Source organism: Pseudonaja textilis, chromosome 1 (genome assembly GCF_049901715.1).
Source record: "Pseudonaja textilis isolate UNSWEBS1 chromosome 1, rPseTex1.2, whole genome shotgun sequence".
In the NCBI taxonomy this organism is placed as follows: Eukaryota; Metazoa; Chordata; class Lepidosauria; order Squamata; family Elapidae; genus Pseudonaja; species Pseudonaja textilis.
In genome coordinates, this window is record NC_141990.1 from 237,565,322 (window position 1) to 237,588,645 (window position 23,324).

Below are 23,324 nucleotides of genomic sequence, written 5' to 3' on the forward strand. Positions count from 1 at the left end.
TCTCTTCTCCCTCTCCCCCCTCCCAATAAGGCAATTCTTCATTTTACCATGTCAAAAACGTTACACTCCGTGCTATCTACTGAAAGGTAAAATAGTAATAATCATATCTAATCTTTGAGACCACATCGAATTTAATTTTTATTTTTCCCCCCCCACCGCAGGATCGCGAAATCACCGAGGGGCGAATAGTTTAAAATCGAACGCGTTTGGGAGTCGATTTATAGGGGTTTCCCCAGGTTTGGAAAATGCCAGTATCGCTTTTTTTTTTTTTTAAGGTAGGGGCTTCTGGAGGATTTTCCCATAGAAACTACTCCCTTAGTAGTTCTGAAACTGGTTTAATTCGATTTACCCCTGTTACTGCTTTTAATTGAACTATCTATGAAGCCCGACGGTGATCTTGTTGGATAATATTCGAACGCAAGGTTGTTTCCCCAAAACGTGGCCACCGGTTGCAGCTTTGAGTATTCCCACCCCGCCCACAAAAATCCTGTTTTAATTTTCGATGCATTCGAGTGACGATCTGTTATCGCTGGAGGCCATCATGTCCGGGGGAAGCGTCTTCTCGTTACTGAATATTCTCGCTCTAGGTTGTTTTTCGATTCAACATGGAATGAAAGACGCGCACGCGTCTCGCCGGGAAATCCTAAGGCTTCCATCGTACCTGCTCTTCTGAGGGAGAATTGGATTCCGTATCTATTTTTTTTTTATTATTATTATTATTTCAACTGTTGTGAGAATAGGAGGTGGACAAAATGAGGCGTTTTTCTTTTGCTCTCCTCAACCCTTTGGATAATAAAGAGCCACTTTTCCATTCCGGTCCCTTCAGGATTGCGACCGATATATCTTGCCTTTCCCTAGGGACAAATTGGAGGCCGGATTTTGAAACCGGGGTGGGATTATAAAACCAGAGAGTCGGGATGTCGCCTCCTCTCCATCAGCCTGGGAGTTTTTTCAAGACAACCCACGGCGTTCGTTGCTTTTACTTGTCGGGATTATTTTGAATCGCCGGGATCCGAATCGCGGTTATCCTGAGCTGCGAGTAAATTAAAAGTGTGCTTTAGACCGATAGAGAAAAGAGCTAGAAGCATCGGCCTAGGAGACCTTGAACTCCCAATGTCTGATGGGAAGGATTTGTCGATCGCGGTCCCGTTTAACTTTGAGCGCCCCACCCCACCCCCCCGCGCGAGATCTGATTTGAGCAAGGGCGAAAAGTTATTTGGGTGCTTCATAAAATGGGACGAGGGAGGAGCAGGGGGGTTGCTCATGATTGGTAACATTCAGCCAACCCACGAAATTGTTGCAAGGGTAAGGGGGTGGAATAAGAAATTCCGAACAACAAGTGGAAAGCCTGGAGCTAGTAAAAGGCAGAGGTGGAGTAAGCGGTCAACCTCCTCTCCGAGGCATCTACTTTGGACAGTCGGGCAGAATTTGTCAGCTTCAATCCAACTAACTTAACGTTTATGCCTTTGGGTTGCTATGATTCCTTTGTACTCATCTCCTTTTTTAGAGATCAAGTGATTCAAGGCCACCTTCATACTGCCCAACAAAGTTTACAAATGTGGTGCCTGATAAATCTCCGGTGCCCTTACCCCAGCTTAGCTGAACCTTTGGGGAGTTGAAATGGCAATACATCTTGGGAGGGCATATATCATCCTTTTGGGAAGGAGAGCGAGCCCCAAAAGACTTGCCTGAGCTGATTTGGCATTCTGAAGGAGCAGGAGATGCTTGTTTTTAGCCTGGAGAACAAATGTTTGCTCATTGAGAGTGTTGCAGCTACCAGAAAGAAGGGTCTGTTATTTTAAACAGGGAAAACTAAATGGATTCTGAATGTTTCTAAGTCTTGACACCAGATTGGGATGTTGTCAACATTTTTCAGAAATATGCAAATGATGGAGTATGTTTTACTTACAAATGTAAATGATTATTTACAAAATATCTTTCATTGTGAAGGGTGTGATTTACTTCTGTATAATAGATATACTCAACAAGTTTAAAGTGAGTTGGAGGTATTTCCAGTCAAAAATAATTTAAAAAAAGTTTCTTCCAATATATAAATAACAAGAAAAAAATCAAGGAAACAGTCGGTACACTAAAGAGAGAAGATGGCAAGGAAGTAACAGGCAACAGAGAAAAAGCAGAACTACTTAACTCATTCTTGGCATCTGTCTTAACGCAAAAAGAAACTATATCTCAACTCACCAAAAACATAACTGTAAAAGACAGACCAGAAATAAAAGTTAAAATAAGCAAAAAAGTAGTAAGAGAACACCTGTCTGATCTTGATGAACACAAATCACCCGGACCTGATGGATTACTCCCAGAGTTTTAAAGGAGCTGGCAGGGTCATCTCATGCATATCTTTCAAAAATCCTGGAGCACTGAGAACTACCAGAGGACTGGAAAAGAGCTGATGTGGTTCCCATCTTCAAAAAGAAAAAAAACAGACCCAGGAAACTATAGACCAATCAGCCTAACATCAATACCCAGGAAGATACTGGAAAAGATAATAAAAAACAGATCTGCCAACATCTAGAAACAAGTAAAGTAATAACTAGCAGTCAGCACGGGCTTGTTAAGAACAGATCATGACAAATCAATCTTATTTCATTCTTCAATATAGTGACTAAATTAGTAGACCAGCAAAATACTGTGGACATAATATATTTAGATTTCAGCAAGGCATTCAACAAAGTAGACCACAACCTACTTCTTAGTAAGCTAGAAAAAAAAAAGTGGAATAGATAGCACCACCACTAGATGGATTCGCAACTGGCTGACAAACCGTACTCAATGAGTAGTCCTTAATGGGTCTAAGTCTACATGGAGGGAAGTGAGCAGTGGGGTGCCACAAGGTTCCGTCTTAGGCCCAGTACTCTTCAATATTTTCATTAACGACTTAGATGAGGGAATAGAAGGGGAACTTACCAAATTTACAGGTGATACTAAGCTGGCAGGAATAGGTGACACCCAAGAAGATAGGCTCAAGATCCAGATGGATCTTGACAGACTAGAACACTGGGCCATATCTAACAAAATGAAATTCAATGTAGAGAAAAGTAAAGTCCTACACTTAGGGAAGAAAAACCAAAAGTACACATATCGACTGGGTGAAAGCAGGCTCAATAGCAGTAACTGTGAGAGGGATCTTGGAGTCTTAGTGGACAACCAGCTAAATATGAGCCAACAGTATGCAGCAGCAGCCAAAAAAGCTAATGCAATCCTAAGTTGTATTAACAGAGAGATACAATCAAGATCAAGTGAGGTACTAATACCACTCTATAAAGCCTTAGTAAGACCACACCTAGAGTACTGCATCCAATTCTGTTCACCACATTACAAAAAAGATGTTGAGACTCTAGAAAAAGTGCAGAGAAGAGCAACCAGGATGATTAGGGGACTGGAGGCTAAAACATACAATGAACGGTTGCAGGAACTGGGCTTGGCTAGTCTAGGGAAGAAAAGGACCGATAGCAGTCTTCCAATATTTGAGGGGCTGCCACAGGGAGGAAGGGGTCAAGCTATTTTCTAAAGCACCTGTAGGCCAGACAAGGAATAATGGATGGAAACTGAACAAGGAGAGATTTAACCTGGAAATAAGGAGAAACTTTCTGACAGTGAGAACAATCAACCAATGGAACAACTTGCCCTCAGAAGTTGTGGGAGAGCCATGACTTGAGACTTTCAAGAAGACATTGGAGTGCCATTTGTCAGAAATGGTGTAGGGTGGGGGATTGGACTAGATGACGTATAAGGTCCCTTCCAACTCTGATTATCTGTTATCTTTTTATTCTCCAGCTGCTGACAGGATTCTAATGTATATGATCCCATATGTACTGCATTGTATTCCTATACTACTGGTATATATACTGTATATAGTGGGAATGATCATCTTCCAGAAAGGACTTCTGCTATATTCCACTCATCATCCTTGGTAATGTTAGCTGGAGTTTATGAGAATTATAATCCAAAATGTAATTTTGTTGACAAGCTGTATCAAACTGTGTTTCTATGAATTGATGTCTAGATCCATAAAGAGAGTTAATAGGCAGTGCATTTTTTAAATATACATTACCACAGTATTTTTCAACCTTAGCAAATTTAAGATGTGAATTTTGAGAGTTGAAATCCACACATCTTAAAGACGGCAAGGTTAGGAAACACTATATGACAGTACAATACAGTCCTAGGTATACAGTAATTACTTACTTTATGTAACTGGAAAACAACAAACAGCAAGACACATCACAATTATGAATAAGTTAATAAGTAGAAATAATTACTCAGTAGTATGTTACCACAGAGTATTTTATTGTGAACAAGCATAGCTTTGTGTTCATTTAAATCTTTGGAAATACGTTTAATAAAAATTCTATATATAAAACAAGAAAGCTAAGTAAGTTAAGATATGATTAGTGTTTGGATGGAGGACTACCTGGAAATCCAAAGGACAAGGGCTAGATCGGGAAATTAAAAAACATTCTGAAAAATAAGGGTGGCAAGTCACTGTTATGCTGCTGCCAAGAAAACTATCTGGACATACCCATGAAATAATCAGGAACTGAACTCAGCTTGGAGACTTTATCATTCTGAAACAGGTTTCCAGGATGCATTATATTATGATTCCACTAGAGGATGCTCTCTCTATATTGATCTTGAGTCATATTAAATGGAGATTTTTCTTTTTCTGCATTATAGCATTGCTTTCAATCATATTTGGAGTATTAAAATATATACAAATAGCACTATTTAGTTTCAAGAGTTCCTTGTCTAGTTTACAAATAACCCAGATCCATGTTATTTACAGTTCTTATTATTTGATCATAGTGACTATATTTCTCTTAATCCTAATTCTCCTAAGGCTAATTATCTGAAGGGGAAAACCAGAGGTAAACCCCAGATCAAATCAGACAGTCCTTCTACCACCAGTTTTCCAGTTAGTTGACAATCAAGTGATTCAAGATCTTCTAAGGCTATTTATTTCTCATCTTTCCATAAAACTAAGGTAAAAAGACCAAAAATTCTGGAGCAGCACTAGAGATCTTGCTGGTTTACAAAACAGAAGTGCAAACCTAATTTATAAGGTTAAATAATAATGGAATTGTTTAATATTTATATGAATCCCAGGAAGGCAAACTATTAAAAAATTCCATAAAAAATTAGTGACACAATATTTGGATACATAGAGTACCTCTTAAGGACAGAGTTTGATACAAGAGAAAATAAAAAGATACGGCAGTCTGTACTGGCCCATCACATCAATCTGAATTTATAGAAATCCTTCCACAAATCCTGATTCGGCCATCCATCTCAATTTCTTGGCTGCAATATCGAATTGCCATGCTGTTGTCCTGGACATATGTTCAATATCCCTGTCTAGCTTTGAGATCTGAGATTTCCTTGTAATCTCCTAGCTATCCATTACTTGAGCTTGCCTCTGCTAAGCTTCTTTGAAGATTAAACAAAATCAACTAGGTGCTACTACTGAATAGTGATGTTAAAAATACATTATTCCACATTCAAGTAAATATGCCCTTGACTCACCTCAATTCCTGTTGACTATGTGGTCACACTCATGTGTTTTTCTTGGCAGCCTTAAATGTTTTTTTATTTGAAGTATGAATACATGTCCTTCTCCTTAGATTATGTCATGTTCCCTAAATTTATAATTCTAAACTATATAGAGTTGCTACGCTATGTCAAGTGTTCAGTTTACTTATAAATAACTATTGACTAGTATTGACCAGTCTATGTCTTAATGAAGCATAATAAATAAAAAAAGGAAATATTGTGGGCAAAGTCGATAGGAATATACTGCCACAATAAATAATAGTATTTTCCTACAATGGGATTTTACAGTGTTCTCCAATGTTTCCATTTTAGATCTATCCCAAATATGGCTTGGATTTCCCAACCAACCAGCACAGATTTAGGACAATTTAGAAATTTTTGGAAAGATATAAAAATGTGTTTCTAAGACAGTATCTATTAGCAGAATAATACAACATGAGACAAATCTATCTGCTGCATTTATGAAAAAAAAGAATTTCATGATTCAATAAAGTGATAAAAGATGTACTCAAAAATCTTATAGGAAGAGAAGCTTTTGCCTCATATCATGAGAATGATTGTGTGCCATCAAGTTGTCATCTGTTAGGGATCACGTAAATACATTTTCTCCACCACAATCTATTCCTAACCTGGTCTTTCAGTGATGGACTCATAAATCTATCTACCTCGCTGCAGGTCATCCTTTTCTTCTGTTTTCTTCTATCTTTACCAAAATAAGAACCTTCTTCACATAATGCATCCAACATAAGATAATTTGACTCTGGTCATTTGTGCCTCAAGTGAGAACTCTAGATTGATTTGCTTCATGATCTATTTGTTTAATTTCCTGGCTGTCTATGATATTTTCAGGAGTCTTCACCCACATAAGTGTTCAAAAGGATCAACACTCTTTTCTATCCTATTTCAAAGTCCAAACTTTACTTCCATAGACACAATTCACAAAATAAGTTATTTACAGCTACTTAACTGTAATGCTTGGACAGCTGTTAATAATGTTACCTGTTGATTTTGGGAAACTGGATTTTTTTTAAGTGCAGAAAATACAGGTACTAAATGTATTCTGATTGATATCATTGGCAACTTCAATGATTCTTCTTTCAACAAACCAGTTACTTTTGCCACTTCTGCTAGTTCCGTCACCTTCACCAACTATACTATCATTGTGAGAATATACATTTTTGTGTACATATCAGTCTTTACAGCAGTGACCTTAAAACAACAACAACAGGCTTTAAAAACAAGTCAAGATGTTGGCTGCAATCACATAATAAAAATCCCATCCCTTTATATTTGTATACACATGTAAAAAGGGTGGGGAGGGCTTTAATCATACAAGTACACCTGCCGTCTTGACTTTAATAATGTTAAGAAATTCTGCCTCATGATCTCCCCACTCATCTATTTAGGTTGTGTTTATCAGTATACTGGTAGAATTATTGGCAATCATACATCACCTACAAAATCTCTCTGTCTCTGTCTCTGTCTCTCTCTCTGTCTCTGTCTCTCTCTCTGTCTCTCTCTCTCTCTGTGTCCCTCCCTCTCCTGCCTTTTATTTTGGAATGGAAGCTCCATCTGTAGCATGGCCACCTCCAGTTTTTCTCCACAACAATCTTGTGACTATGTTGTGCTGAGAAAGAGTGATTGACCCAAAGGTTCCCCAAGAGTTCCCAAGGCAGAGAATGCACTTAATTCTGGGTTTCCTAATTCCTAGTCCAGCACTACCGCTGATAAAATACACAAAGAATCCCCTCCACACAAGTTCTTTCCCCAACTCTCTTTAGCTTCATGGGCCCTCTCTGGTTTGTCAGGATTTAAAGATTTAGCCATTCTGTGCATCATTTCGTACAATAACATGCCCGGTAACTACAGAAGATTTCAAAAAGGCAGCTGAGCAAACCATCCACTAAGATCTGAAGGATATTTACATCTGAAGAACAGAAAGAGATTGAGCTTCATACTACGTTCCACCAAACACACAGCAGCAATTTCCAGCTACAGGCCAGAAGGCTTATTACTATATTAATCTTCTTCATTGTTTTCAGTAACAAAATAGTTGTTGATATTCTTAGAATATTATCAGTTTAAACTGGTTCTTATATTTAACCAGACCATTGTTGTCAATTTTCCTCTATCTCTTTTTAGAAAGAATGTACTATAGTGACAGCTGAAAATATGTTGTCACAGCTTCCTACCACTCGATCCCAGTCAGTATTCCCCACCCCCACTTTTTTCCTTCTTCTTCTTGGATTGGCATTGGTGGTTGCGTTCTGTTAATTTTCAATTTGGCTTGGATGCTTTCTGAACTTTGCCTCATCCTTTCCATTCCTTCCTGGCCATCTATGTCCGAACTACTGCTTCCTGCACCTCCTGCCCCCAAATATCGCAATGGGCTAAATCTGTTAAAAACTGTGAATCTCTACTATTAATACATCCAAGTTGTCACCAAGCTTTGATGTATGAATGCATCTCCAAAATTAAGGAAGAGAAAAAGATTAACAAAGGAGGGGATGGGGGAAAAAAGGAACTTTATGTATGCCTGCTAGCTGTGCATAAAACAAGTACTATTTTCAGAGTCAGTTACTGCTTTTATTATGGCCGGTTTTCCTCGATCACCTTTAAACAAATCTTAGACATTATAACTCATCATCATGTTAAATGAGCGAAGAAGGAGTGCCTCTGAGAAATAAACAGATCAATCAATCAACCAATCAAAATCAATCAATCAATCAGAATAGAGTGGATGTGTTCTGAGCCAAACCTGGTTCCAAGAGAGCAAACACAAGGCAGCGGTACAACCTTTTTATGTTTCAGCTAAGAATCCTGTTTTTTCACAGATAAAAAGCTGCTTCCAACTAATTAGCTCTGACAAGAAAGAACCTTGCCAAGTTTTTGCAAGTCTGCCAAAACACAACAGATAAGAAATAGTTGACAATACAAGAGTCTTCAAATACCAACTGTAATTTCCACGAGGCTGAGTTCAAAACGTCTTTGCCTTCTGCAAAGAAGGTTAGTTTCACAGCTGGCTTTTATCTTCTTGAAGGAGGGGCCATTACCTTGCAGGCTTACTCCTGAGTCACCCATGCTGTTGTAATTGCTCTTTTCTACAAGCAATCCTGTGCGCACGCACACTTGGCATAGGCTCCTTGGGAACCTCCTCATCATTGCTGCCAGCCCCCCCAATCTCTGAAGGCAGCAGTCTACTCCCTAATGATCCTGGCCCCTCATCTGAGTCCTCGCTCTCCTCAGCCATCCGCACCTGCTGCTGGCTAACCACAACAGGAAGGGACCTTGGACCAGAGCCGTCTTGACAGCATTAGGGGCCCTGGGCAAAGCAGTGTACTGGGGCCCGTATGACAACTAGGAATAAAAATGTAAATGGTCGATACAATTAAACATACATTTCCATGTTAGTATTAATTAAAAATGTGGTAAAATGTAATAAATATGTTGCTGTATTTATATGACGCAAGGTGCATTGGAGGGTTAACACACAGATTAGTATGGGGCCCCTATGCTTATGGGGCTCATGGGCAAGTGCCTATCAGGCTCATGCATTAAGCCTTGGAGGTTTTGTAGTCCAAGCCCCTGCTCAAGCAGGAGACCCTGTAACAACCAACAATCCAATTAATGTGAGAGTGTTGGGGACAGTTTTAAGAGGCTGAGTAATGAAAGAGCAAAGCTACACTCAGAACCAGAAGTGGTATTCAGCAGGTTCTGACCAGTTCTGGAGAACTGGTAGTGGAAATTTTGAGTAGTTCGGAGAATCGGCAGTAACCTTCCCCCAGGAGTGGGGAGGGAATGGAGATTTTACAGTATCCTTCCCCTGCCATGCCCACCAAGCCACGCCCACAGAACCGGTAGTAAAATTTTCTGAATCCCACCATTGCTCAGAACGTATGAAACCAGAGCGCGTGAAACCTTAGGGTTTTGGTCCTGTGCGCTGCACCCTTTTGCTGCGTAGTGAGGCCTTATAAGCACCTGAAAGACGCAGGGACTTCAGTAAGGCATTGGTTGCACTGCATCCATCTTCCTCCACTCCAATCTGGAAGTTTTGCTGCACAGGCTTTCCCAGAGCACTTCATGGCGGTGGCTGAAGCCGCTGTTGAACTGTTTGGGGCTTGGCTTAGCCTTGACGAGGCATCAGGTCATTGAAGTCTTCCTTTCCTTGGTTTATACGGTATATAGAAGTCATACCTGCACCCATAATGCAATGCATGCGCTCCCCTGTCCCCCTGCCCATGTGACCCCCCATGTTCCCCCACCCCCCATCCATGCGCATGCTCCCCCTGCAATCCCCCTGCCCCCTTGCACATGCACATGCTTCCCCCACCCCCCCAGTGCATGCGCACGTGTCTCCCATATGCGCCCCACCCCTGCACACGCATGGCAGATACCCCAAAATTAGCTGGCTGGCTGGAGGTGCGTGTGCATGCACAGTAGAACTGAACTGGGGCAACGGCTCATGTGCTGGTGAGATGGCTCTGCATGCCACTTCTGACACGCATGCCATAGGTTCGTCATCATGGACTAGATTCTCCACCAAGAGGAATTATCTGATGCCAGGACTTACAATTTAGCTCATACAGACATACAACTCTGTCTTACTAGGATTTAATTTGTCTCTGCCTTTCCAGCTCAATTCAAAATATCAATAAATATCTGCCGCTTGCTTGAGGTGTCAATATACAACTGTATATTAGTGTGCTGATGACATCTCACTCCAAGCTGATGCATCTCCTCTCAGTGGCTTCAAGCACATGAGAAATAACATAGAAAAGAAGATTTAATACAATGGAACATCCAATATAACAACAACCAAGGATTTGACTACTTGTTCCTCATGGTTGGTGTGTAGAACTGCCCTCTCGGTTAGAAGTAGAAACATCATTTCTTTAGTTTGTTATTTGTTACCGGTTGCAGCTCTAGAAAAGGATCAGTTCTACCACGAGAGTTTCAGATTTTAAATGTCACAAATGAGCAAAGCACTCTTATTTTACTAATTATTTTATTTGTATTGCCTCAGATTGGAAAAGGTGGCTAGACTAGAGTGCCCCATATATCAAATAATATACCGTTGTGTTTGACCTTGATTATTGTAAATGTAATTCATTTATTGGTATCATACAGTAAGTTCAGGTTAATTCAGGAAATTAAACAGAGAGGTGGGTAAAAGAGGAAAAGTAACTTAAACCAGTAGGTAAGTGACAGCTAAACAAATTGGGTACCTTGAACCTTCTTGGCTCCAATTTTGCCAATTCCCACTGCACCTAATGGATAACTGACCACTTCAGGTCCTAAACTGAGTTGACCTTTGACATAGGACCACTTAAGTTGAGTACAACCAGCTGTCCTCCAGGAAGCCATCTCTTAGCATAATTGACAAGTGGCTAGTTTGATGGTGTGTATTATACAACATGCTTACCCATGGTCTTCTCTTCTGACCAAACCTAAGTGCAGACATTTACTGTTTCTTTTTACTGTAACCAGTGGTGCGATTCAACCGATGTAACAACAGGTTCAGTGAGCGCACGCCTTGTGCACGCATGCACTCCACATGAAAAAAAGCCCATTTTCAGCTCTGATATTTACCTTCTACTGCAGCCCCTTTGAATAAAACAGCTGAGGCGCAAACTGCTCTGCTGCGTGAATCAGCTGTGCTCTAAAAGTTTAGTAAAGCACAGGAAGGCGCAGGGGCAGGTGGGTGGAGCCAAATGCTCATAGGAACTACTGGTTTGCCCAAACCGGTCCCAACTGGTGCAATCCCACCCTTGATTGTAATCAACAATAAATCTAGATTGTATACTCTAGCTCTAGAAGTTCCATGCTTAGGATGAAATGTGTGAGTGGCTATGTTTCTATGACATTTGACCCAGAGGTAGTATTCAGCAGGTTCTGACCAGTTCTGGAGAACCGGTAGCGGAAATTTTGAGTAGTTCGGAGAGCCGGCAAATACCACCTCTGACTGGAGATTTTATAGTATCCTTCCCCTGCCACGCCCACCAAGCCATGCCCACAGAACCCATAGTAAAAAAAAATTGAATCCCACCACTGATTTGACCACTAAGAATTACTATATCATAAATGCATTAAGCTCACCTGGTAGTTTCACATAGCTTAATTGCCTTAAGGTATAACTTTGTTCAGAGAAATTCTGTATTTTAGAACTGATTGCCATTCTACTGCACGAATAAGGGTTTGCTTTAGAAATTATTTCAAGAATGAAGAAAATTCCAAAGAAATGACCATGAGTAGAGTATGGCATTCTTCATTTAAAAAGGAAGTGGAGCAGAGGGCAAGGAGTAATTTCCTTCTTTTTATTGTGCATTCCTGGTCCCACGCACTGTTTCTCAACCACCGGCTGAGAATTTTGATAGTTAATTCCACTTATTCTAAAGTTGCCAAGCTTGAAAAGTACTGCTTCCATCAGTCCACAGCCTCTCTGGCTTCCCATACTTCAATTAAATCCCAAGGGAAATTATAATTAAGGAAATTGCTTACGCTGAACTTTTTTTATGCAGCAGTGCTGCTATCACTAAGAAAAAAAAATTACTCTTAAGAAATTGCAGTAGTGACAGGGTTGGAGTTGTTGGTTAATGTTGAAGTTGGGGTTAAGGTGCGATACCTTTGGATAAATCATCTAACTTATTCAAGACAACTCTTCATTGGTATAGATTTTTGAAAGGTCATTTGTTAGGAAAAGGATAATTGCTAACTGAGGGTTTAACTTTCATTTTTATCAACCTGCTCTAAAATTAAATTGTGTTGATTGGATTGGGGAATAGTAAGATAGAATTTCTTGCCTTTTTAGCATCCTATCATAGATTTGGAGTCATAGAACTCTTCTCTCTCTCTCTCTCTAGGTGGCAGTTAGATTGTTCCTGTTGCAACTTTTCATCTTGGTGACCAGTCTCTAACCTTGGTGGGTATGTGTGTGTGAGAAAGGGAAGGGTGGTAGCTTTCATCCTTGGTGCTAATGTTATGGCAATTGTAAGATCATATTACAAAAGTTGAAATAATTTCTGTACTATCACCTCTTGGCCTTGTAAGCATATAGGCAGAATGACTTAAGGATTCATTCCTTTTCCTCATTGGGAGATAAGCCAATCTTACAGGAGATAAGTAAAGACAAGTTTCTTAGAAAAGGAAATATAAAATGTAATTCCCCTATTTTTAATTGCAAATATAAGAATTTGGGTCTATGGAGAATCTCAGTCATCAAGATCATAGTTGTCCCAAAGGTGTTTTCTCAAGAGGCAACTGGACTTTCTGGTTATTCTTTGAAGATATTTCACTTCTCATCCAAGAAGCTTCTTCAGCTCTGAGAAGCAAAACATTTTCAAAGAAGAACAAGAAAGTCCAGTTGCCTCTTGAAAAAACACCTTTGGGATAATAATTTGGGGTTCATATACTCACATATTTTCAGTATATAGTGATACTGTTTACATGCGTTGAAACAACCAGTACTTAATAAATTTATTTAAAACAATACCATAATTTTAAATAAAACTTTAAAGATTATTTTCTGTAGATAAGAATCAGATTAAGCCGTACACTTAAATTTCATGGCCTGTTTGCTTGCAGAACACCGGCCATATTGAGATACTTGACATGCAGGTACTGTATTATAAATGTCCTTTAGGATATATATTTCATTCCCCAAGCTTATTCTTGCATTGGTTTTATAACAATGAATGACCAGGCCATGCAGGAGACAAATAACAGGTAGGTTTTTGTTTTTTTCATTCTCCTGTTGTCAGAGTAAAGCTTGAAGCCATACTGTGACTGGGCCATTCTTTCTCATACATTACATTATTTTTGAGACAATCACAGGAAATTCTACTTAATAAAGACTTCAGGAATTTCTTCTGCCAAATCATGTGGCTATCAGACTGATATTAATATTCAGGAAAAACAGAGTCCATAGTTGCCTTTTAAAAATTCAAACGCCCCTGCAAACTTGCTGTCTGTTTCCAAGTTTTACTTTGTCTTGCAAGATGGTTGCTGTGTTCATTTTCTGGATTAGTTACCGCATCTCCACTTGGCACAGAAAATGTGCAGCTGCTCTCCAAAGCTCATTTTTATGGTACAGAAAAGGTTTCCCTCCCTTTCTTCTTCTTTAGTCAAAGGCAATGAGACAGACTTATGAATCACTAGATTTGTAATAGTTTTAGGTGGTTAGAATGCTTTTGTATAGGAAAAAAATGAATGGATTTGATTGAGCAAACTAAGTGTATTGTTAATGTTGTGATTCTAAATTACTTTGTGCTGGCAGTTGAAATTGCAACTTTTCCCCTTACTGCTACCATATATTAGTTCATTTTTCTTGTATTAAAATTTTAAAATGTGTAGTACCATTTTGTGAGCTGTTAGTTATGTAAGCTTACTAAAATATTCATTCAGTAGTTTCTATTAAAAAGCCACAAAGAGATCAGTCAAGCTCAATTACTACTGAGTGGGAACTGAGGTGGTGCAGTGGTTAGAATGCAGTGTTGAAAGCTGACTCTGCTCACTGTCAGGAGTTCGATTCTGACCGTCTCAAAGTTGACTCAGACTTCCATCCTTTTGAGGTAGATAAAATGAGGGCCCAGATTGTTGGGGGCAATATGCTGACTCTGTAAACTGCTTAGAGAGGACTGTAAAGTATTATGGAACAGTATATAAGTCTAAGATTGCTATTGCTAGTGCCACTACAGATCAGAAGTAAGCTTATGAACAAATATATTGTACTCTTGTTTATAGGAACAACTAGCACTATGGTTCCAGCTTCTCGTTAAAGCCAGGTTGAATATTTTCATCATGCACTTTATTCTTTATCATTCTTTATCATTCTTTATCACCCACTTTATCAGTATCTCTCAGCTATGCTCATTGTAGGAGCGCAGCTGTGTTGGTCTATGGCAACTTAAAACTGTGTTAGTTAACCTCAGCAACTTAAAACTGTATGAACTTTCAATTTCCAGAATTCCTTGGCCAGTGGATGTTGAGATACACTTGGTCTATGGTAACAAAAGATCAGAAGAAGTCTGCTAGCCCTTTTCCAATTAACAACTTTTATTAAAAGGTATATATTTCGGTGACCTGCAGCTCACTTCATCAGATGTGAGTCACTTCATCAACTGTATTCCTGTCACAAACCATACCAAGTAGTGATTACTCATACTCAAAATTCACACTGGGTTGTTATATAAAACGTCGCTTCCAGTTCCTTTCCTTCTGACATGCTTGCCTGCAATAAGCCACCAAACTCCATGACTCACCATAAGGTTTTGCACCAAATATGAATACACACCTGACAGATATCTTACTTGGAAATGGCTAATTTCCCATAAGCTCTTTTTCTTCCATTGCTGGTAGTCAAGATTAATTGGGGGAAATCCAAACTAGCTCAGGCCATTAAAATGGGGGGGGGGGGGGTGTTGCCTGCTGACAGCACAGATATATTTAACTGTCAAATCAACCAAGCTGTCCATTATTAAATTAGCCTCCCATTCATTGATTTTTATGGCAATCTACATATGCTATATCTTGATTTCTATAGGCTTTGTACATTCTATTTGGCTGGTTTAGACAATCTGTGCTCATCACAACAGCAAGCTGGGAGAGTCTAAATAATGATACAACATGTGTTGTATTTAATTCAACAATATGGACTATAGACTATTCTCTTGCTTCCTTGTTCTTCCTTTCCCTGTTGGATCTTTTCCAGAAAAGGGTTATATGCTTTGTAAAACTTTAAATATGCAAATATTTTGATTTGCCACGGAATTTACAGTTGTATTTGTAATTTCTGATATAGCTTTCATAAGATACGTTTTAGGCAGATTGGTACCAAGGTACTCATTGAAGAGCCTTTCCAGATAATCTGAAACCAGTGATTTATATATAGAAAGCTGTGAAATCTAAAACCATTTGATGGCCTTTTCTTCAAGCTTAATGTGACAAATTGTACAGTACAGTTGATAGTTATGCTGAGTATAAAATGCACACCTCAAAGAAAAACCCATAATAGTTTCTGCAGTAGATAAACACAGCTTATGTTTCAGTCATGCTGAACTGATGCTAAATCTCTTTCCCCTAGCAATGTTTTGGGGCTTTTAAATATATTTATTTATACATCACCACAACACATAGCACTTTACAAAGGAAAAAGTTGACCATCCCTTAATGCAGGGGATTTATAAGGTCAATGTTACATTGTTCTGGGATTCATTTTTGCTTCTTAGTAAAAGCAGAATTAAAACTTATTTCACCAGTGAAAAATTATGTTTTAGTTTCTGAGGTCATGTTTCCCCCTTTAATTGTTCTGCTTGAAGTTTCCTACTATTAGATTTTGATTGTAAATATCCTGCTTATCGAGCTTTTAACTACATTATTCACAAAATATGAAGCAAAGCCACACACACACACAGACACAAATCACCAGACTCCACAGGTGGAAGCATCTAGTTGAGCATGCCTGGGTATGGAACAGAAGTGGGCAACTATGGCAAATTTAAAACCTGTGGACTTCAACTCCCAACATTCCTGAACCAACCATGCTAGAATTCTGGGAGTTGAAGTCCACAGGTCATAAAATTGCCATAGTTAAGCATCCCTGGCTTAGAAACTAAGCAGAATTAGGCTGATGACTACTTGAATGAAACTCCAGCAATTCTAGGGCTGTAAGCTACACAGATGAGTTGAAAAAAAAAACTTATCCAGAAGACAATAGCAAACTATCTGTAATAAAATTATTAGAATTAGAATTAGACCTCTTTTAAGAAGTCACCAGGACTCTCACTTAACTTGAAGGAGATTTAATATGGTAAAAACCTGATTGCCCTGAAAATCTCTATTGTTAGAATTTGGGAAAGAAGGTTTGATAGAAGGATTCATGGTGTCTTCTGATGATATTGTGAAATTGACCTGCCTTATAGTGTTTTAAAAGGGTCCATATCAGTGGTGGGATTCAATTTTTTTTAACTACCGTTTCTGTGGGTGTGGCTTGATGGGCGTGGCAGTGGAAGGTTACTGCAAAATCCCATTCCCTCCCTACCCCACTAACCTAATTTCTAGCTCCATTCTCCTGTGCAGGGCAACAAAAGAAGACCCAGCCAATCAACTGGGGCTCGGGAGGCAGAGAATAGATGGGGAGGGGTGGCATTCAGTGGTGGTATTTGCCGGTTTTCCAAACTACTCAAAATTTCCACTACCAGTTCTCCAGAACTGGTCAGAACCTGCTGGATACCTCCTCTGGTCCATATGTTCTTCTTTTCCTTTTACCAACTTATCCTTTGCCTTTTGTCATAAAAACAGAATTGTTGTACAATGCCTTTCTACTGATAGAACTAGGAATTGGGCAGGAGGTATGACAATCTCTTGCCATCTTCTTTCTTTTCTAAATGCCCACTGGACTACAGTACTTTCCAACCATTCTACCAAAGGCATATTTAGGTTAAACCAAAACAAGGCTTACCTTCACTTCCTTGAAAACTATCAAGGCTTGATTAGATATTTGAACATATATAGCATGCTAGACAGGAGTTATTGTTTTATTACCTTTTGGTAAACTATGTCAGGACACAGGAATGTAGTCTTATATCTGCAGATGTAATTTATCTCTCAACCTTTTATATGACATTTGGATTCTGTGGACGATTCCTGGTCCTGAACAATGTGGGTAGCTATCTCTCAGCCACACATAAAGTCCTGCCCTAAAATTGTACAGCACAATCATTTACGCTTCTTGTCTTAGAAGACAAGTATATAAAATTGCTCCTTCAGTCATAGTTTGCTTCCTATTTCAGTGGGAAAGTGAATACCTGCAATTTTGTTTCCTGAGTAAGGAGGATAGGTTTCTCTGTTATATTTTATCTATCACAAGTGTCCTACCTTTTGGACTGTAAATAAATTAGAAATACATCTAGAGTACAAATAGCTATTCTATTGATATTTTCACAGTATACAATGGCTTTTTTTATTTGTGTTATTATCAATCTAATTGATAATAATCTAATTGATTTAGGTCTAATTTAAATTAGACCTAAAATCAAGGATGATGTGTTTAAGCTGAATTGATCGTGAATACAGAACAACTGTAGACCAGGCAACTAATTATGGTTTTGCCTGTTATATGAATCCAGCCAAGTGCATTTTCTATAACCCTTAATAAAACAAACAATAGTTTAATACATGTGCAAATATCCCCATAGAACAAGAAAGTACATGCTAAAGAGGTCAACATTCCTGCAGCTTTATAGCTGCCATTTTCTTTAGCCATGCTATAACAGCCTTAGTTTTTAAGCATTTCTGTTTAAAACAACTGTTGAATGCCCCATGTTGAATGAAAACATTTTAAGGTGCATTAACAATTTTATTTGAAAAAGAGCAGGGATGAAGATTCAAAGAGATTCAGTCATGATTAGTAAATAAAGTTAGCAAGGGTATCAAAACAAAACCTCTACTATATCTATGCTTGCAAAAAATAAAATCTTCTTGTATTGTCTTCTCCAAAATTGTGATTTTTATGAAGCCACTAGTCATAAGAAAATTGTAGGATCTTTGAAACTTTCCAGAGTGGCCTTGTTTCATCACATAGTACTGTGGCTCCTTGTGTGAGAGAAAATGTCCATAATGTTGGAGTTAAGTTGGTGAGCTCTATCAAATCTAACTATTTGAAAGCTTGCACTAATATTGCCAGCACTTTAATTAGTGTTTGTTGAGTATTTTTGAACTTTATGAAGCAACATCTGAAATTTATCATAGCAGAAAGCATCGCTTTGTGAAGTGTGCAAATTAAGCTGTCATTGAAAATTCAACTCTAGTAACCATTGGAGAACCCAGCAACCATGCACATGTGTTCCTAAGTTTCAGTTGCTCAACCATTGATACCATATATTTATATAAGCATATGGATCATGTTCCTACATTTGAAAAAGGCATATTAACTGTTTAAAAAGAATATTCATTAAACCAATATTTAATTTAGATGTTCTGTGCTGTACTTATTTATTTGGCACATCTGTGTATACTGAGTTGCAGCTCATTCAGAGCATGATTTTGAGGTGGATAGGAAAAAGGCAACAAGTAGAAGAATCAGTGACCTGGTCACAAAATGAAACCGGACCAACTATTGTGAAGTGAAATTGTACAGGTTATACCACTCTTAATAGGAACCCAATCTACATCAAATAAAGCAATGAAATAACACAGCAAAATGAACAGGAATGAGTCAAGGCAGCAACTGGATGGGGAATGAATGGGTGATCTCCTCAATTGTGGAAACCACTATTATTCCCTTGAAGTAATTGGAGCTCTGCTGATTAAGCCAGCTGGGGATTTGTTCTTATAAAACTTGGTTCTTCCCCAAATAGTTTTCCTTCTTCAAGGGGCACCTGTTGGTGGTGGAGTTGGGGATGGTGTTGGATTAGTGCACATGCAGCCTGTCTGCTTGGCCCCAGCCCTTTGCACCCAAAATGAACTCCAGCTGCTGCTCTCCACAGCAGGTGCTCCATCCATCCTCTGGCAGCTGTTTGAATGCACACTGTTATCATCCACATGAAGGCCAATGGCCTTGTCTCAATGCAGTTTCTATCCTCTGAACCTCATGATTATGACTTGGTTCTCTCTGTGGAAGCAACTTACATCTAGAATGATCTGCTTCAGACAGCCAAAGTTCTGAATCAACTGAAATGCATGTCCCTTACATTGTCTGAAACCACTGTTCTCTCTGGATGAGAAAACATAGTGTCTCCTTCTGTGTTTTGAGAGCATCCATCATCACGTATCCTTGCAGTTTCACACCAAGATGGTACCACTGAAAATCAGGTTGGATATGTTATGAGAACCGGAGTTTTATTTAGCAGATAGTTCAAAGGAGAAATGCAAGGCTTTTTGTTCTGTGAGCCATGAGACATATCTGTCAAGAGGTTGCATGCTCATAAATTTAGCCTGAATTTAGTTTGGTGGTGGAATCATATGAATTCAGTTTGACAGCCGGCCTACAAAAAGATTTTTAAAAAAATATTTATTCAAGTTTCCTAAAATTTGATCAAATCACTGTGTCAGTATAATTTCTGTAATTGCAATATACCAACTCCTTCACTTATTAAAACTTATGGGCTGTTCTGAAGGTGAGGAAATGAAGTCTTAGCAGCAGTGGGGAAAAATTTGAGGATCATAAATGAAATTTTCCACATTTGTATGACACAGATATTTCCAATCTAATACAGATATCTAAACAGCCCTTTCTACAATTAGTAGTTTACAATTTGCTTGGGATATGCTAGGAGAAAAAAAACTCCACCCTCATTAAATGTTGAGTGAAGTGATATCAGCAGTGGAACTCAGCTAAGTGGTAACATACAATTACACAAGTGGCAGTCTTCACACCTGCTGCTCAGAAAAACAGTAGCTGTCTGACTTTAACCGTGATACTACAAGTAAAGCATTGTGCTGAGCACAGATTGAATTACATGCTGAGCAACTCTTCAGCTTCTCCCTGACAGGGTGGACAATTCAGCATCACAGCAGTAGATCAAGAAACTTTAGCAGATATTGTGTCCTATATCTGAGGAGGATGAACATATACAGGTAGTCCTCATCTTATGGACAGTTCATTTAGCGACCATTCAAAGTCACAACAGCACTGGAAAAAGTGAGTTAAGATCATTTTTCACACTTATGACTGCTGCAGCATCCCCATAGTCATGGGGTCAAAATTTAGACACTTAGCCACTGACTTGTATTTAAGACTGTTGCAGCTTCCCAAGATTACCTTTTGCAACCTTCTGACAAGTGAAATCAATGGGGAAGCCTGGTTCATTTAACAACTGCAATGATTCATATCACAACTATGGCCAGAAAGATCACATAATGCAGCAAAATTCTCTTAACAATTAGCAACAGAAATGTTGGGGTCGTAAGTTGAGATGTACCTGTAAATGGTAGACTGTGTCAAGGCTAACATTTATAGAAAGTTCAATACACTCTGTATATATGACAGTAAATATTTTGGTAAAAGAGCCTAAATTAAAAAAAATGGAGAACCTATAAATCAACTTCCCAATGCAGATTCCTTCAGAAGCAGTATGTTGGACTGCAACCCTACAACTACAAACTCAACACAACTGTCAAGTTGAAGAATGCTGTTGCATGTCTTTTCAGACCAAATCTTTATTTTCCATTCTTCACAGAATTGCATGGGCTGAGTTCATATGTTTGGTGAGCATACCCATTACTAAACCATTCTTCTATGCATCCAGAGGCATAGAAGGCCATCACATTAAGTTTCTTTGAGCCAGGCTGTAGTTTTACAAGACAGCATAACTGATTTGATTTGGTTCAAATTCATTATACACACACAAAATGAGTGGCCAAGTTACTTTCCAGGTGGGAAATGAGCCAAAAAATGAAGGTATTCTGCCCCCTCTCACACTTGATTTCAAGGACAATACATTCAGGTGGCAAAATTTACACATAATGACTATTTTTTAAATTGCAAGTTGACATCTTAGGAAGGCCGTTAATCATCCACTGGACATTCAGAAAGCAAGTGTAGAGGGATGCTGTTAAAAATGACAAGTGTGCATTCTGCAGAGTAAAGGGAAATTATCGAAGGATCATCGCATTATGAAGCACCACAATCTGTTTCTCTGCCCCGCAGAAAGAATAAGACAAAGTAGTCTTGCATAATAGATAAATGGATGTTCAAGAGGAAAACTACCAACATAAATTAAAAAGAAAAAGCACACAAAAAATATCCATTTTGATTATTGATTCAGAAACTAGGTGTGTATATACTGTATACATACTGGTTAAAGAACACTGAACATTACATAAAGAATGGACAAAATTGTAGTGAAAATATTAATATTTCCCATAAATTAGCCATGAGGAAATATACTCTTTTTCTGGAGAATAATGGTTGTAATCTCTGACAGATTTCAATCCATTTAGCTTCTAACTTGAGAAATTTTCTCCATGAAATGCTTGTTGCCAAGTGATCATGACTTACATTAACTTCTACCCAGTCCTTTCCCTGAAAGTCTGGAACATTTTAAATAGTACAGTTAGCTGACATTCTGCAAGTGCAAAAAGTAGTTTTTGTTTCCTGCCTTATCATTCCAGAATAAGCTTGAATTTCAGCTCATATCTGTACCTTTTATTTTGTACCTGTGTTGCTTTGTACCTACTTCATTTTTTGGAACTTTTTAGAAAACCAAGGAATCACCCAAGACTAGCAAATAAAGAACAACCCACTCAGAAGAAATATCTCTAGCACCCTCCATGTTCCAGCAGTTAATAAAGTGCCCAATGAATTGTCCTTCATATTGTTGGGAAATGTATTGGTTCAATTTCCCAATAAACAACAAAACAAAACAATAAACAATCAGGATCTCAAACCTCGAATAGATTTAATGCATCATTTGGAGAAAGAAGCAATTGGGATAAACAGACTGCACAAAGTTAAATCAAAATACAGTGCGGATTTCAGTAGATTTTTCTTGGATGTGAGATGAGGAACAACTGGGGACACCGGTGCTGCTTGACATGTCTGGCTCCATCCCTCACTCTAGGCAAAAGAAGTCAGAAAAACCACCCACAAAGAAAATATGGTTTTAAGGGTAAGGTTTGGGGAAAAACAACCTTACTGTGGCAGAATTATCATGGTACGCAATTGGTTTCACCTGTATTATATTCATTATCCACCCATTGTTATTGGCTGAGTGGTCCCAATGAGAGTGTCTATCACTAACCTTTGAATAGTGTTCACCATTAGGAGAACAAAGCAGACACTCTAAGTTGCAATACATCAGTGTAAAGTATCAAATGAAGAAAGACACTTCTTGGCAAGCTGTACCCAATTCAGGTTTAAACTCTCATTAGTGTGCGTTGCTTTAAATTGCCTGATAAATCTCAAAAGAGCTAAAAGCCTTTCGGCCAGGAAAAAAAAACCCACTGAAATCAAACCTTACTTTCTCCAATGGTGCTTGCTTCTGTCCCATCCCCACAATGCTAGCTTCTTTTGAAAAAAAAAAAAAAAAGCAGTTCCTACTTTCCAGCCTAAACATTGGAATGAGTTAATTCCGTAGGGAGTTCACTCTCCAGTTCTCGCTTGAAATGCTTTTTGCTCAGGAGAGATGGGCTTGAGAGCAGAATTTTGGAAGAGATGCCATAAGACAATGCTACTATCAGTATGGAGGGTCAAAAGCCATTTCATTGAAAAGGCAGCATTTGTCTCTTAATTTCGGACGGAAAAATACACGGATGTTTTTCTTCCCTTTGGTATGTGATGAAAGATAAGGAAAAGCAGGAAACTGGATCCAATTTATACTTTTTTAATTGGCTGTTTAGAGTCTGGTTCCATTTTTAACTTAACAGAATCAGTCATGCTCCTCCTTCTCCTAATTCTTCACTAGCTATTTAATAATGTTAGAAGTCTTTCTTCCTCCATTCCCCAAAGCTGCTTTTAATGTGTTGTTTAAGCCTCTGATCTATCTAGAAAGTCAATTTGATGGATTAAAGTCACCTGATTTTAGATTTTACTTGCACCATATTGTCCATAGAGGATATATATTATTAAAATTGGATTAGGGATGTAAAATTTGGGCTAGAAAAATCCCAAACCACCAGAAAACTCTATTCTTTGCTGCCGAAAACAGGGGTGTGTGTGCAACCTTTGACTCTGTCAAAGTGACCACTTGACTGGTTTTCTTGGCAAGAATGCTGAACTGGTTTCCCATTACCTCCTTATTAGGGCTGAGAGAGAGTGACTG